At 39.2% G+C, this 17,310-nt stretch overlaps 3 protein-coding genes across 15 annotated transcripts in view; 2 read left to right on the top strand and 1 right to left on the bottom strand.

The window, feature by feature from the left end:
- Window positions 1-17,310, bottom strand: part of NUP42 (nucleoporin 42) — a 1,164,542-nt gene that overhangs the window by 175,274 nt on the left and 971,958 nt on the right. The gene's annotated exons all lie outside the window — the stretch shown is intronic.
- TOMM7 (translocase of outer mitochondrial membrane 7) overlaps window positions 1-17,310 on the top strand; it is a 540,985-nt gene that overhangs the window by 340,146 nt on the left and 183,529 nt on the right. The window lies entirely within an intron of this gene.
- HYCC1 (hyccin PI4KA lipid kinase complex subunit 1) overlaps window positions 6,121-17,310 on the top strand; it is a 71,588-nt gene continuing 60,398 nt past the window's right edge. The window contains exon 1 of one of the 2 annotated variants that reach the window (XM_050783135.1): window positions 6,121-6,391. The gene's annotated coding sequence lies outside the window, so the exon portion shown is untranslated. The remainder of the gene's footprint in view (window positions 6,392-17,310) is intronic. The other variant, XM_050783136.1, reaches the window with a different exon arrangement.

Below are 17,310 nucleotides of genomic sequence, written 5' to 3'. Positions count from 1 at the left end.
CTCAGCCTCCTGAGTAGCTGGGACTACAGGTGCCTGCCACCATGCCCAGCTAGCTTTTTGTACTTTAGTAGAGATGGGGTTTCACCATGTTGGCCAGTATGGTTTTGATCTGACTTCTTGATCTGCCCACCTTGGCCTCCCAAAGTGCTGGGATTACAGGCGTGAGCCACCACGCCTGGCCGCACTTCTGTTTTTGTTTGTTTGTTTGTTTTGAGATGGAGTCTCACTCTGTTGCCCAGGCTGGAGTGCAGTGGCGCGATCTCGGCTCACTGCAAGCTGTGCCCCCCGGGTTCAGGCCATTCTCCTGCCTTAGCCTCCCGTGTAGCTGGGACTATAGGCACCCACCACCACGTCCGGCTAATTTTTTTTTTTTGTATTTTTAGTAGAGACGGGGTTTCACCGTGTTAGCCAGGATGGTCTCGATCTCCTGACCTCGTGATCCGCCCGTCTCGGCCTCCCAAAGTGCTGGGATTACAGGCGTGAGCCACCGCGCCTGGCCTGTTTGTTTTTTTAAATAAAACCAACACTTATTTATTGTAGAACATTTGGTAATTTGAAAACATGTATGAAGAAGAAGATAACATTCACTTATGATTTCTCCATGCTTACATATTGCTGATATATCCTCCTGCCATGAACACTTGACAGACTGTGACCATGTCATATACTATGCAGTTTGTAACCATCTGTTTCATCTAACGTGATGAAAGAAATGTCTTTTTCCCATGTCATCAAATATTTTTCAAAAACATGATGTATAAAAGCTGCATAATAATTCTCTCCCGACAGTAATTCTTCTAGAAGACATTGGTTAATAAAATGTCTTAGAAGATAAATGTGGATATTTTTCATTTCCAATCATGTGAGGGTAGCAGTTAGTCATTATGTTTTCCACCCCTATCTATACGACTTGCTCATAAATATGAACCAGGTTGGTGCAGCTATTAAAAGACAAGAGAAAGGAGACTTTTTTCCCCTTAAAATATAACATTATAAAGTTTTCATTTATGTCTTCTTTTTTAAGATGTGAAGAATGTTTTCTTCTTTCGAGAGATGTTATTCCTAGAAAAACCTATAACCAATCTTAAAGGATGAAATTCTCTTCACAAAATGCAATTGGTCCACCTTCTTTCACTGAATGCATGATTCTGGAAATCTACATATTGGTTTATACGGGGTGAAAGATACAATGATTTACTTAGAATAGGTGATGGAGATGGGAATTTTGGGGACTCTGGGAACAGCTACAGTTGGACCTCACAGACGTTGAATGCAAACACTGGAACTGGAGCGATTCAGTGCAGCTGCAGGAAATGGATTATCTCACTGTCCTTTCAACAACAGGACTTCATTGACCCCCATCTTTGTTACCGTGACTCATTCCACTGCCTCTACTTCTGCCGCTCCTTTGTTACCTATTACTTCACCATCCACTTTATACATCTTGACGCTATCTAATGGCTTCAGTTTACTGAAAACTTGCCCTTTTTATAGCTTCTCAGGGCTTCTTTTTGCTGTCTGATTTTTTAGCTTCTGCTTCCGCCATGTTATTTTCTCTTCCCATTTCCAGTTCAAATTCTTGAAAGACAGTGGGTGCTCATGTCAGGTTACCTCTTGAGGTTGGCTGCCCTTGGGTTATACAGTTCATGAAGGGGGTTGTATGCTATAGATCATGCCTCAGGTTGCTGCTTCAGCTGGGTCCACTGGCTGGCGTAGTTCCCTCAAAAAGGGAATCTGATACAGCAATCCCTTGAATGACCTCCCAGGCATACTCTTTTTGTTTTTATTGCATTTCTTTGATTTTTTTTTTCTTAAAGTATGTTTAACATACCACAAAAGCAACATTTTGATATATTTTTCATGTTTTTTAAACAAAATTCTTTTTAATTTAAAATAAACATGCTATCTATTTTAACATGTTATCTATTTTAACTATTTTAACAACAGCTGTTGTCCAACTGACTTTAATAGAAATATAAAATATTTGAACTAGGTCGGGCACGGTGGCTCATGCCTATAATCCTAGCGCTTTGGGAGGCCAAAGTGGGCAGATCACTTGAGGCCAAGAGTTTGAGACCAGCCTGGCCAACATGGTGAAACCCTGTTTCTACCAAAAAAATACAAAAATCAACCAGGCACGGTGGCACACGCCTGTAGCCCCAGCAAGTCAGGAGGCTGAGGCGCGAGAATCGCTTGAACCCAGGAGGTGGAGGTTGCAGTGAGCTGAGATGGTGCCACTGCACTCCAACCTGGGTGACAGAATGAGACACTGTCTCAAAAACAAAGCAAAACAAAACAAAACAAACAAAAAAAAAAAAAAAAAAAGAAAGAAAAAAGAAAGAAATAAAGAGAAAGATATTTGAACTAAATTTTTCTTAAAGTTCCTGAAATCTAATGTCTTAGGGAAAATGTTTATGTTTATAATGTTCAACTGTCACTTTTATACAGTTACTTGCAAGAAGATAAATACATTTTAATAGTTAGTTTAGAATTATGCATGTGGATATCAGAGACTAGCAAAGATGAGCAGAAAAGATCTGGAATATGTTGACTTTTATAAAGTAGGTTAAAAGCATTTTCCTTTTGAAACAGAATGTTCTCTTAGGCATTTTTCTGGTGCTTTGCGATTAAAATATAAATGGTTATGTATAAAACTTAACTGCAGACTGTTATTGTTGGAAATTATTTTTATACACACAAATAGTGATGAAAAGGAAAGTAGACTGGAAACATAATTTGTGCTTTCGTTTTACTCTGACTTAGAGGGAAGACAACTGAAATTGCCTTCTATACTACCTTACCACTGCAAAATGGGAAGTGAAGTCAGACAGTAAACTGCTTCCTGTCTTCTTGCAGGAAGGAAACAAATTATATATAAATACACATAGCCAAACTTCAGTTTCTCTCCACTCAATCTATCCTATGCACGGCCCTGATTTGGCATTAGTAAAATGTTGTATTATTTCCCTTTTGTCAACCTTGGGTGTATATTAGAACCACTTGGGAAGCTTTTTAAAAAACCCAATGTCTAGCCTCACACCCCAATTTTTTTATTTATTTAGTGTGGGGTGTGGTTTGAGTACTGATAATTTTGAAAGGCATCCTAAGTGATTCTAATGAGCAGAGAGGAAGCCACAAGGCAAAAGGAGAAAATCTGAACAACTGAGCTTGCCGTCAAGGTGCTCTATTATCTATCTGCAACCTAGCTTGCCAGGCTTGGCTGACCCAAATTGCCTCCCATGCCCTCTGAACATTGCTTGTACTTCCTCTCTTGTGTTATCTCTCCAGGCATTCTAGGAGTTACTTTCTCACACATTTAATCTGGTTCAAATTCCTCCTCATTTTTCTAGACTCAGCCCATTTTACCTCTTTCATGAAGCCTTCCCTGACTGCGCTTGACTGCAATGCTTGCATCCTCCTCTGAAAACACAGTGGTTATTGCCTAGAAAATCATTTGAACAATGAATCAATTATGTACTGCCTTATGTAATCTCTCCACCGTTGCATTAAATAATTACTTTAATCTTTGCTTAACCTTTTCATCTGTTTGTTATCCAGCTACCTGTACTGTAAGCAAGTTTCTAGCATTCATCTATATTCTTGACAAGCCACGTGCCTTGTACAGTACAGGAAGTCAATAATGTTTACCTCTCCCTTCCATCCTGACTTCCACAGGTTTGGTTCAAGATTCTCTCCTGGAATCTTGTCCTGGTCTTGGCTGGCCTTCCTGCCACCAGACACTTTGGCTCTTCAAATCAGGTCAACACATTACTGGCACACATGGCCAATGACCTGTAAAACTGATGGGGGGTGTGTGTGTGCATGTGTGCAAGTGTGCACTCTTTTGCTCACTCTTGTTTCTATCTTATGATTTGGCTGACTGGGTTTCTTTCCTTCCTTGGTCCCTCACTGTCCTACTCAATGGGACTTGATGGCAGAATTCAACTTCTCAGGTTTTGACCTCTTGTTTTCTCTCAGGTGAATAACATGCTGCCTGGATCTTCCTGTTCCTATTCCTTTGAGTAAACACTTGTGCTGAACAGGCTCTGGCCAAGGGGACCTAAGTTAAGTCAATCTGATCTGTCAAGAGTTTCCTCTCTACCCTGTATTTTCTTTTTTTGGATTCTCACAATTTAAAAGAAACCTGATTGTATTGTCCACATGATTAAAAGCTGTTGTTGGTCCCTCATTGCCTTTAGAAGAAAATCTAAACCTGAGCTATCCAATATGGGAGGTGTTAAAGTTAAAATTAAAAATTAATGCCAGACATGGTGGCTCACACCTGTAATCCCAGCACTTTGGGAGGCTGAGGTGTGTGGATCACCTGAGGTCAAGAGTTCAAGACCAGCCTGGCCAACATGGTGAAACCCTGTCTCTACTAAAAATACAAAAATTAGCTGGACGTGGTGGTGGGTGCATGTAACTCCAGCTAGTTGGGAGGCTGAGGCAGGAGAATTGCTTGAACCTGGGAGGTGGAAGTTGCAGTGAGCTGAGATCCCACCACTGCACTCTAGCCTGGGTGACATAGGGAGACTCTGCCAAAAATAAAAAATAAATAAAATAAATAAAAATTGAGTTCCAGCCGTCTATGGTAGTTCATGCCTGTAATCCCAGCACTTTGGGAGGCTAAGGTGGGAGGATCACTTGAGCACTGTACCCCAGTTTAGGTGACAGCGTGAGATCTTGTCTCAAAAATAAATAAATAAATTGAGCTCTTCAGTCACACCATGTTTCAAGTATTTGATAGCCACATGTGGCTAATGGCTACTGTTTTGGACAACACAAATATAGAAGATTTTCACCATTGCAGAAGGCTCTGCTTGACAGTTCTTGTCTGAATATCTTAGTGTAGCTTGTGAGGTCTTTTACAATCTCACCTCAACCTTTTGCTCCAGCCCAATTTTTGGCTGTTCCTCATTGTTTAACCCCATCTACTTTCTCAATGTTCCACAACGGCTCTGTGCCCTTTCATAGCTCCATGCCTTTGAACATGGTGTTCTCTCTTTCTGAAATACCCTTTGAGTTTCTTCTCTGGCAAAGTCCTATTTACCTTTTAAGATCCAACTCAAACATCACCTTCCTTGTGGAGTTCGCTGACTTTCTTAAACAGTCATTTCTTGTCCTCTGTTTCCATTGCTCATTGAACCAATCTCTATTGTCCTTATCACAGTAGTTTGTTATTATTTACTTATTAATCTGATCCTCCCTTTGGAGGGAGGATCCTATCTGTTTTAGCAATCTGCCCTAATAGTTACCTGAAATTGTTTGCTTGATACCCTTTTGATAATCAAGTAACATATCTTCTTCTTTATGTGCTTGTTATTTATGAGCTCAGCATGTTTGAAAAGTTCACTTAGTGTTTCTGGAGAAATCCTGCCCATTTCTAGTGTAAAGCTAGAATGACTTCCTGTTTTCTAGGGTGGAGGTCAGTTTTTCTTCTAATTAATCCTGACCAGACTTGAGAAGGATGTGGTAGGAGGGGTTTCCAAGGTCAAAAACAGCAGGACTGTCTGCAGGAGCAGGTTCAGGTGTTCTCAGGTTCCAGTTATTATACAAAATATTTAGTATATGTTCAGAGAAAAAGTAGGGAGTAATGATGGAAAAAATAAAAACAACCTCCATGGAAAGAAAACCGGGGTATCGTATTTGACTTTTTCCAGGCTAAGCCCAAAAGCAATGATGTAGTGAGGGGGAAGTTTTTATTTCCATTTTGCAAAAACGTAATTTTTTTTTCCTCCCGGGATTTGGTAAGATTTTCATAAATTCTTGTGAATTCAATTACAGGGAAGTAAATCCTACTTACTAGTAAATTATCAATTTGTTTCTCTTTTCTTACAAAAGAGAAACAAATTGATACACTTCACATCACCCGGTAAAGCTTATTTTTTCTGAAAAGGCCATAAGCCCTAACGGCTCAGAATCTAAGAGACCTTCACTGATTGTCATCGCCTAGCGGCCACCGCAAACCTTACAGTCAATCATCTTCCCCCGGGCCCCGGATCACGCCCATTGCTCAGACCACGCCCACTCAAGTCGCCTCAGAGCTCCGCCCCAGGCCCAGCAGAAGAAGATTCTCATTGGTGGAGAAGTTGTTCTGATCCCGCCCCGGAGGACTGCGATAGGCTGAATCGGCGTGGGGCGGTGGTGGTTGGCTGCTTGAGGACGGGTCCCTGGTCGTGCCTGTCAGAGAGGCTGGCGGCAGTGGCGGCTCTCCGGGCTGGGTTGTCAGTCAGTGAGAGGAGGGGGAAGATGGCTCGCCGGGACCCGTTCTGCTAGGAAGAAGGGGAGCAGGTGGTGCTGCTACTCGGGAGGAAGCAGAGCAGCTGCCGTCGCTGTGGCTGCGAGCCTCACGAATCGAGGTCCTGCAGGTGGAGCTCCGGCAGCCGCTCTGGTGAGTCCAGCCGAGAGACCCACGCCGGGCCCCCAGGGCGTCTGGCGACAGATAACTTTTTTTTTGTCAGGGAGGAGCCGGGGCGAGGCGGCGGCAAGGACAGGACCGAGACTTTGTCCCCGGGGCCGCGGCTCCACTGGGGGTAACGGCTCCCGCGCGAGGCGCCACGGGTGGGCGCGAGGCGGCGCCAGGCGCTGGGGGCTTCTGGCGGGCGGGTGGGCTGCGGCCGGCGAATGTTCGCCCCGAAGTTGGGCGCAGCCCGCCCGCTGCCTGGAGGGCTGCAGCTTTGTGCGCGCGATTCGGGTCTCTCCTTCCCGGCGAGGAGCAGTCCAGCCTTCTGCCGTGACCCGGGTGCCGCCGCCTCGGCCCCACCGGCCGCTCCTCTGCGGGATGGGCCTGTGGCGGGAGCCCCCGGTCCCCTCCCTGCCGCGGCGGATGCTCCGGCCTCTGCCTCCTCTCCCATCCGCGCTCTCCGCTCCCGCGAGGCCGCCGCTGTCCGTCCGGTCTGGTGGCCACAATGGTCACTATCGACCCCCCGCCCCCGCCCCTTGGGAGGATAGTGTTGGCCTGAGTCGTTCTTGGGTCCCCTGCAGGGCGGAGAGGTTCAGACAGCAGCCACGCTTCCTTCATGGGTTATTACGCTGAAGATCTCTTCTTGAGCCCTTGCCCTTTCTTTCTATGAGTTATTCCTCTCCCGAGGCTCATTTTAACATACTCGGGAATCCTCGGGGGTTTGGCTCCAAATGGTTGCATTAAAACACCCCCAAGTTTGTATGCTTCAGAGCGAAATTTGGTGTCCGCCCGTCAGCTTGCACATGTGTGCTTTGTGAGTTTAGACCTTCCTGAAAGATTTTAATTTTGCCTAAGTGGTTTAGTACTGCACAGAATCTGCTCTCTGAGAAATACACTATCACAAGCCTGGCAGCCGCGGCGCTCTTCAGGTAGGGGGAATTCGTTCCACCGGCAGCTACTCCTTATCTCAGAGACTGCGCTACAGGCAGTAGGGCCAAGCTGACCTTTTGCAAATTATTTATCCTTGGGTCACACAGTAGTTTTTTGGAGCAGGTGGGCCACCTCTTTGGTTCATGTAACACTTGACAGTTTGAGGTTTTCAGCTTTCGTATCTTATTGGCATACAGTCAGAAAGACTGGGAGGCTTGTTTTCCATGAGAACATTCTTCTGCTAACATCCACAGGCACCCCACCTCCCCCGACATTTCTAAGTATTTTTTTTTCTTTAGGTGAACACATTTTAAGGTTTACAGGATGAATAGTAGTCTAAACCCCCATATTTTTGAAGTGCAGGCAAAGGCAAGGAAGGAAAAACATTTAAGATCTGCTTGGCCAATAGTAGCTTCAAAGTTAGCTATTCAAATAATCAGTTCAATCAAACCAAGTGGCAAGGGGGAAAAGCATCACATATTTAGGAAACAAATTCTGGATTTGACTCGTTTATCCTTATTCAATTTATTGAAATTACCGTAGAGGGATTAGAAGGATTAGAAACCTTCTTAGTCATCGGCATTAGCAGTACCTGGATACAGACACCCGATGAGGCATTAGCTGGGTCAGCGTTTATCCTTGCTGTGCTTCCTTTCTTTGTTGTATTTCTGTTTTATGAAATTTGCTCTGGGTTGTATTTTTTAGACTGGTGTCTTTTTGACAATGTGTTTAATATATGTACTGTTTTATTCAGCATCCTGTTGCCTAATATTTATTTTATAATGGATCTTAAGAAATTTTAAGAAATCAGTATTCAAGACCTCTTTTGGGGTATCGTTTATATTTTATAAATAATTGCAATTATGTCAAGCATAAATTTATTTTTTTCACTCTTCCAGGCTGAGTAGGTACTAGGGATACAGAAATGAATGTCATAGCTCTTGTGTTCAAGGAATTTACTATCTAATATACAAGGTGTTAGTAACATTACAGTAAATTAACAATTATAATACTATGTAGTCAGTGGGAATGGAGATATGCCTAGTGTAGTAGGAGAGTTTAGAATAGGAGATGGTTAACTTGCCTTGAGTGTAGGTGGAGTTGGGAGCACACAGCCAAGTTGTGAAGGATGATATAATTTTGCCAAGTGCAGGAGGTAAGTAACTTCCCAAGAGGAGGATATAATAAATGAGAAGGCAAGGAGGCCTGAGAAACTGTGGCGATTTAGATAAGTCATTGACAATGACAAGTCAGTGTCAATTGACATTGACAGTTGACAAAGTCAGTAACATTGACATTGATGTGGCTTGAATGCAGGGATTAGTAGGGAAATGGTGCCAGATGAAGATAGTGAGGGTGGTAGAGGGCCAGATCAGGGAATGGTATCCTTAGCTAAAGTGATTGGATTGAACGTGATAGATGAGAAGCCATTTATTGGATTTGTATTTTAGACCTTTACTGTGGCAGAGTGAGGGAAAAACTGACAGGTCCTAATCACCTATGAGAAGAAAGGAGGACTCAGGACTCTGAAGGTTTGACTTGGGGTTCTGTTGATTGGAAATGAGGAACACATAAATAGAAGGAAGATGATAAATTCTGTTTTGAATTTGAAGAAGCAGTGGAACTTCAGGTGAATATATAGATAGATGTTTGTATCTATGGATGTGAAAATCAGGATTAAAGAGATGATTGGGGGTTGAATTGAAGCTGTATTGATTTGGTTGTGTTGAAATGACTCAGGGAAAGCCTTTAGCATGATGAAAGTGGCAGCTAGAGAACAGACTCTCATAAATAGCAGAAGTAGGGAGAAGAATTGTCTGAAAGTAAGAGGAACAGTAGCTAGCAAGGTAGGAGGACCATCAGGAAAGATGCCAAGGGTGGGGAGATTTTCCAATGGAGGAGGAACAGGTTAACATTTTTGAATGCTGCAAGGAGGTGTCAAGTTAGGAGAGGGCCCCAGTGACCACTGAATTTGTCAGGACTCCATAGGTAACTTTAACAAGAACAGTTTTAACTGAGTGGTTCAGAAACCAGGCTTCAGAAGATTGAGAAAGAATGGGTGTGATAAAGTAGACATGCTTGATTGAGACTTTTTGAGAGAACTGAAATAAAGAAGGGAGAAAATGATAGCTATAGCTTTCATTGAGCAGTGGTTCTCAATCTTGGCTATGCATTTATTTACAATATTGTAATAATAATTTACAATAATCTCAGGAGCTTTAAAGAATTTTGTTTTCCAGAGAGAACCCCTATACCAATTTGGTGTGGGGGGTGTTGAACCCAGATATCAATATTTATTTCAACAGCTTTTCTGTTGAAGTGTAATTGATATGTAATATACTACATATATTTAAAGTGTACAATTTGATATTTGACATATGTTTATACCTGCAAAACCATCACCATAATCAAAATAATATTCACCTCCAAAAGTTTCCTGTGTCCCTTTATAATCTTTTCCTCTTATCCCCAGGAAACCACTGTCTACTTTCTATCACTATTGATTACTTGCATTGATACTTTTTTATAGTTCCTTAAGTAATTCCAGTGTGCAGCCATGATTGAAAACTATTGCAGAGGAATATTGTTTGAAGGAATGTTATGTTTGTTTGTTTACATGCATAAGGAAAGAGAGAGTAGAGACAAGTGGGAAGAGATTCTTAAGCAATTTAGGAAAGATGAGATAATTATTGGAACTAAGACCCTGAGGAGCTAGAAGTGGATGGAATTCAGAGCTTTGACTAGTAAGAAAGGAAGACATTTCTGGAAGCGACATCTCTAAGAATATAATGTTAAAGACAGTATATTTCTTTGTTATCATCATCAAAGTTGGCATATAGTATCCAAATTGGTTCCCTGAAGTACTTCTGAAGTACTTAAAAAAGTTAGAGAGCATGTTAACATTGTGAAAATGGATACTGCTCAGAAAAATTCCTTAAATGGAGCCTGAGATCCCTGGCATCATCATGTAGTGCTTTGTCATTTTTTTGGAGGGGAGCAGATGGAATTAGCAGTTTGACTATTGCTTATTGTTGAGAGCCAAGTCCTGCCATAGACTTTTTGACCTTCTCAGAGTTAGGCTGCATATCTGCACTAAGGGAAAAGAACATTTAACACTTGAAAATCTCCTATTTAAGGTATCTTTGCTCAGAAGAAATCTTGTTTGCTTGCCCTTTGGATATATGCCTTATAAATACATTTGAGGATAAAATCATTCCTCTGTCTCCTAAATGAGACAGAGAAGAGTTTTGACTAGAAGTTCTCAAAGGCCCACATTTTCTATCTTGAGAAGGGTAATAGCCTCACCTCACCACCTTTTTTTTTTTCTTTTTGAAATTTCTGGCTCAGGATTTGGATATAGGTAAAATTGAGTCCTGCTGGTTCTGAGGTCCAGGGCTTGTTCCTCAGCCTTGACTCTAAGCTTTCATAGGGGGCTGAAAACAGAATAGCTTATCCAAATATTATTTGGCCTTGTAACTTGGTCATAAATAAAGAAGAAGTGAAAAGTTTTGTCTGATTGTATTCTAGAGTTCTGAAAATTTCTTTCATTGTGATTAAATAATTAAAGTATGATTCTTTTCTAGAGAGGAAAGTCATCCCTAGTTTTGGTGCAGCCTAAAAGAGTGGAAATATTGATGTTAGCATGATTTTGGACATTATTATTATAGTCACAGCCATATTGTAAACATTCTATATTTTCTTAATTACTATTATAATAATCATTGTAGGAAATTTGAAAAATTCAGGAAAGCATAAATGGTAAATAACACTTATAATGTCTCCACCCAGAGATCCTTATTTCTTTTGTGAATTACCTATTAGTGTCCTTTGTCTATTATAACACTGGAGATTTTTAAATACTAAGTTATGAGAGCTCTTTGTATATACAAACTATTAGGTCTTTGTCAAATTACATTGCAGATAATTTCCCTAGTTTGTCATTTTTATCTTAATTTTGTTTTTGATGTGAATTTTCTTTTTAAACAGATTGCTAACATTTTAATATGTTTAAACTTATCAAATTTTTATTTTATGATACCTTGCTACTTAGAAAGGGCTTGTATTCCCAAATTATATGACTGTTCACCTCTATTTCCTTATATTAATTTCACAGTTTTTAAACAAATTTACATCTTTAGTCTGTTTGCAGTGTATTTTAACAGAGTGATGGTTCAGTTATTTTAATGCTACTTATTGAACAATTATCTTCTTCAGAGGTTTTAAATACCAAATCATGTGTATATACTCTATAGATATGGATATATGACTTTTTCTATTTAGTTTAATTGGGCTATTTATTTTTGCTCTAGTGATTCCAAACTGTCTTAATTATTGTGAGTTTTTAATGTATTTCACTAAATGGTTGTGTGAATACCTACTATTGTCTTTGTTAAAACATTTTCAGCATTTCTCATATATTTCTTTATTCATGTTACATGAAAGGCAGTAAAGATTCTAAAAGAACCTCACTGGAATATCTGAGTGAATTTTCTAGAGAAAGTTGTACTATCTCTATTAATACAATGTTATCATTTATTGAAGTCATCTTTTATGACTCAAAGATGTAGTTTTGAGTTTACTTCTTGTATTTTATAGTTTGTAGTTTTCTTCATGTGAGTTCTGCCTATTTTTCAAGTGGTATTTTTGATATTTTGAAACTTACTGATTCTATTGGGAATGGAACTTTTAAAATTATTTTATAAAGAGGATTCTATGTACCTGATGGAACATAGAAAGATGGCTAATTCTCGTATACTGTTTTCTAACTGGTCATTTTATGAAACTCTTAATTCTGATAGTTTTTATTGTGTTTTGTAGTAACTCAATTATAGCACGTGTAAATGGTGATGATTTTGTCTTCTTGCCAACACTTAATCCTTATTTCTTTTTCTTAGGACGTTGATCAGAATTTCTAGAATAATGTTAAGTTATAGCAGTGAACAGTGAGGATCCTTGGCTTATTTCTCATTTAAATGGAAACGCCTTTAGGGTTTCACAGTTGTGTATTCAAAATTTTTATTTGTGGTATGTTAAGGAAATAGTCTTCTATGCCTTTTCAGGAGGAACCAAGACAGATACTTAGTTTGCTCACATGCCCTCTTAATGTACCTTGAGATGATCATATAGTTTTCCTTCTTTTACCTATTGGTTGATGAATTGTGTTACATTTCCAAGTAGCTTTCATCAAACAATTGCTGTCTTAGGGATAAAGGCAACTTGATAATAGCATATCTCTTTAAAATAGTGCTATATTTAATTTGCTATATGAGACTGATCTTTGGTGTTCCTTTTATATTACCTTTTTAAGGTTTTGATTTCTGAATATGCCAGCTTTGTGAAAAGAGAGACTGAGAGAGAAGCTTTCCATCTTTGCATGTGCTCTGGCAATTAATCTCTTCCTTGGAAGATTTGAAATAGATTGGCTCTAAAAATGTCTAGGTCTTTTTGGACTGAATACAATTATAAAGATCTTAATATGTGCTTAAGTACTAAGTATTTTGCATAATTAATTTCATTTAGTCCCTATATAACTTTATGAGGTAAAAATTGTTTATTCTACAGACAAACATAGACTCAGAGGTTAAGACAGTTGTTCACGCCGGGCGCGGTGGCTCAAGCCTGTAATCCCAGCACTTTGGGAGGCCGAGACGGGCGGATCACGAGGTCAGGAGATCGAGACCATCCTGGCTAACACGGTGAAACCCCGTCTCTACTAAAAATACAAAAAACTAGCCGGGCGAGGTGGCGGGCGCCTGTAGTCCCAGCTACACAGGAGGCTGAGGCAGGAGAATGGCGTAAACCCGGGAGGCGGAGCTTGCAGTGAGCTGAGATCCGGCCACTGCACTCCAGCCCGGGCGACAGAGCGAGACTCCGTCACAAAAAAAAAAAAAAAAAAAAAAAAAAAGACAGTTGTTCACCATCAATAAAGTACACAAAGTTTAAACTCAATTCCTATCTGATGTAATGCCCATGTTTTCTAATCAGTACCCTAATGTTTTTCTTAATTTCTTCACCCCATATTACTGAGAAGTAAATTTAATCATTTTATTTGAGCATCTTATTAAGTATTTTTCCTCTTTGCACACTGAGTTTTAATTTTTGGTAACCCTATTATAATTATCACTGGTCTGTTCTGTGCTGATGTGTCATATCTTTTGCTATTTTAATAAATACTGTGATCTTGGAGTGAGGTGGGATAGCGTGGGTGAACTTAAAATTGTTGTTCATATAATGCACTTAATATAATTTACATTTTAATTTGTTGAGTGTTCAAGATCAGTTTGCATTATTGAATCCTGTTTGTACCTTGTAAAGAATGTTAAGTGTACCACATACAAGAGATCAAAGAGTTCTGGAAACACAGTACTTTTCCATTTTAGTTTGAATTATTTTTGTTGTGAGCCTTGCATCAGGGTAGCTTTTTAGTAGTAATGTTAAGGGATATTTGTTTGGTGTTTTCTTGAACAAAGAGTCTTTTGCTAGTTGACAAAGAGTTGCTTTCTCATATAAATACATAGAATTCATTCAGTCACTTAAGAATTCATTCAGTCATTTATACTTGACTTAATGAAAACATATATGAATTATTAAACTGTACCATGCAAATTAGGTTCTAGCCTATTAGAATGTTTATATTTACTCTTATGTTGAGTGATGTATAGGCTTGGAAATTTAAGAGAATAGTGTAAGCCTTAAAAGTGCTTAAATTGGGAAAGCAATTGTAAACTTTTTATTTATCTTTTTGAACTCTTATGTTCCCCCCCCTTTAAATGTAAATTAACGTTTAATTAATTCAGTTAGGGTTTTGGTTATAATCAACACACCCAGACTGCATTCCCCATGCCCTTCCTACGGGGACAATCTGAACCTCTCAAACCTGCCAGACACATACGTGCTCTTTTGTTCTAAATTTCAAGGTTCCTGCTGATTTGTTAATCAGTAGATGTCACAGTTGTGGACAAGGTGACAAATAGCCCCCGCAGCAGTGCACCCATTAGTAGTTAAGAAAAGGGAGAGACTATTTTGGGAAATCATGAAACTTCAAGTGAGTCCTGATAGGGAAATGGAGAGGAAGGTGAAAATATTATAGAAATGGATGGGGGAAGAAGGGAAGATAAAAATGTGTAAATCGAATAGATTGTTGGAGAAATATAGAAAATTGGTTACATAGGTGATAGAACCAGAATATTCAAGTCAGTGAGGTCAAGAAGCAGAGTTTCAGAAAGAAAGACTCTTGCTTCAGGTTACAGAAAAATAAAGACCATAGAGAAAGAACTGATAGAGTTGTCATTTATAAGGTCATGGAGAGTGGATGATGAGACCCAAATTTATACTGTAAAAGGGATTAAGGAATAAATTGATGGTGAGCAATTGGAAGTGGTGGTAGTAGATTAAGCTACTAAATCAGAAAGTTAATCAGTGAAGAGTAAATAAGGATGGAGTAACTAGGGCATTAGAATCTGATGAAGCCTTACTCTTGTGCCCCCTCTTTTCAGAACTGTAAGATCATGAAATACATTCTTAATTGTCCAAATGATAAATACTTTGTTAGTGATACCTAGAGGTATAATTCATTGAGTACCTTTTGTTTGCCAATGCTTTATTTGCATTATTTTTAATCCTTAAAACATTCCTAAAAGATAGGTGTTATTATCTGTCATTCACAGTTGAGGAAACTGAGACTTAGAAAGTTTAAGTAACTTGTTGAAAATTGGTATGGGTTTTTTGGACTCCAGAGTCAGCATTCTTTTCATTATGCCATGTTGTTTCCTTTATGTATTGAGCTGTGTTAAAACACTGGGGGCTTATAAGAGGAATATAGGTGGGATTCCTCTGCTTGTAGAAAGTAGTAGAAGAGGCCAGCATGGTGGCTCTTGCCTGTAATCCCAGCACTTTGAGAGGCTGAGGCGGGTGGATAGCGAGGTCAGGAGATCGAGACCATCCTGACTAACATGGTGAAACCCTGTCTGTACTAAAAACACAAAAAATGAGCCGGGCATGGTGGCACGCCCCTGTAGTCCCAGTTACTCGGGAGGCTGAGGCAGGCGAATCGCTTGAACCCAGGAGGCAGTGGTTGCAGTGAGCTGAGATTGCACCATTGCACTCCAGCCTGGGCGACACAGCGAGACTCTGTCTCAAAAACAAAACAAAACGAAAAAAGCAGTAGAAGAGAAATCCTAATTATGCTTGCCATAATTTGTGTTGACTATATTTTTATTTAAAATGTTTTTATAAAGGGAATCCTGGTAAGCTCCCCTACTATATTTATATCTGATTTTTAACAATTTTTTACCCATGATAATGATGGGTTGAGAGGAAAGGAAGAACAGGTCAAGAAAAAGCATGTAAAGAAAAGTAAGACTAAAACTTGTTATTTTCACTATGAGAACTTCTAATATGTCATACAATTTTAGGTAGCACCTCAGAAAGGCCAACCTCTTCATGGAAATTGTATCGAGCTAGTCACAAGATGGTAATTAGAGCAGATATTCTTCATGTCACCAGATTATAGAGCTCCAAAGAATTTATTGTAATATAGTGTGATTTATTGAATTTAGATTTCATCAATCAGGAATTAGTTATTGGTGAAAGGGTCTAAGCAGATGTTTGATTTTTCTGTAATAAACCTTTCTTCAAAAACAATGTGTAATTGAAAAAGAAATGCTTAAAATACTTTAGGGATTAAACATTCTTATAGGACTTTGAAGTACTTTGGGAGGAACCAGGATAGAAATTTTTGCTGTGCTAATTTTAGCCTCATATTCAGCTACAAAACAACATCTAGGTTACATTCTGCTGTACTAGTATAAGACAGTATTATTGAAAACTTTATTTTAAAAATAATTTTATAATTCAGCCTCTGCTAAAACAAATTGACTCTTAGCCCAGTTAATATGAATCAGCGTGGTCATACTGAACTATTTATTTCTCCTTTGGTTACTATAATATTTTTAAACCAAGAAAAACAACTATATTCATGATATCCACATAGTTTCTGATTGGGGAGAATCAAATAGAATTTTGTACAGTCAAGATCTGTTGTTTTTATTATTATGGCCCTATTAGCACACATGACTACCATTAACTGTGTTTACTTACATTTTCTTATTGCACTTCCCTCTTTGCCCTACTATTTTCTATTGAACATCCGAGCCTCTATTGGCAGACCTCTTTAAAGATTGAAAGTCTCATTCCAACATATTAAAGGGCAGCGACTTCCTCTAAGACTTTAACTCCCAAGTTAATTGGAATTTGATTCTCTTAACATTTCTGTCTTTCTTTGTCCCCAACATTGCAAAAAGGAAAGCACTTAGAATGCAAAAAACTTTAAGGAGTCAAAGTAGAGCTGTGCTTTGGAAACCACATTTCCATATGCTATTATGTTTTGGAGAGAGGAAAGAGGGGTTATTGATAGTAAAATGATTGAAATATAATGTTTACATTGGGCTTTCTTTTACATTCCTCCTTATTTTTTCTCATAGCATTCATTTATTTTATTTTATTGCTTATATTCTGATTTACCTTGGTTTGTTTTTAAAAGAGCTTAAGACACACCCATTTCTGCTGTTTTAGGTTTATTTGTCTCTCCTAATAGTCTGTGAATCCCCTAAGTCAGCCATGTCATATTCATTTTTGTAAATCTAGTATCTAAGACATAGTTGGCATTTAATAGTTTATGAATAAATGGATGATATTTAACCACCTTAATATAAGAAAAAAAAAAGCCAGGTTGGTTGCTGAACCCTAGATTACTGCAGCTTTAGTGGTATTATGGGCTGCACTGTGTCCCATCCAAAATTCATAAGTTGAAGGCCTAACCCCCAGTACCTCAGAATGTAGCATCATTTGGAAATAGGGTCTCTAGAGAGGTAATTAAGTTAAATGGGGTAATTAGGATGGGCCCTAATTCAGTATGATTGGTGTCCTAGTAAGAACAGGAAATTTGGATAGGCCGTACAGAGGGAGGACAATGTGAA

The sequence above is a fragment of the Macaca thibetana genome, chromosome 3, assembly GCF_024542745.1.
Source record: "Macaca thibetana thibetana isolate TM-01 chromosome 3, ASM2454274v1, whole genome shotgun sequence".
Taxonomy (NCBI): Eukaryota; Metazoa; Chordata; class Mammalia; order Primates; family Cercopithecidae; genus Macaca; species Macaca thibetana.
Note: the sequence above shows the minus strand (reverse complement) of the source record. Positions and strands in the feature narration are given on the sequence as shown.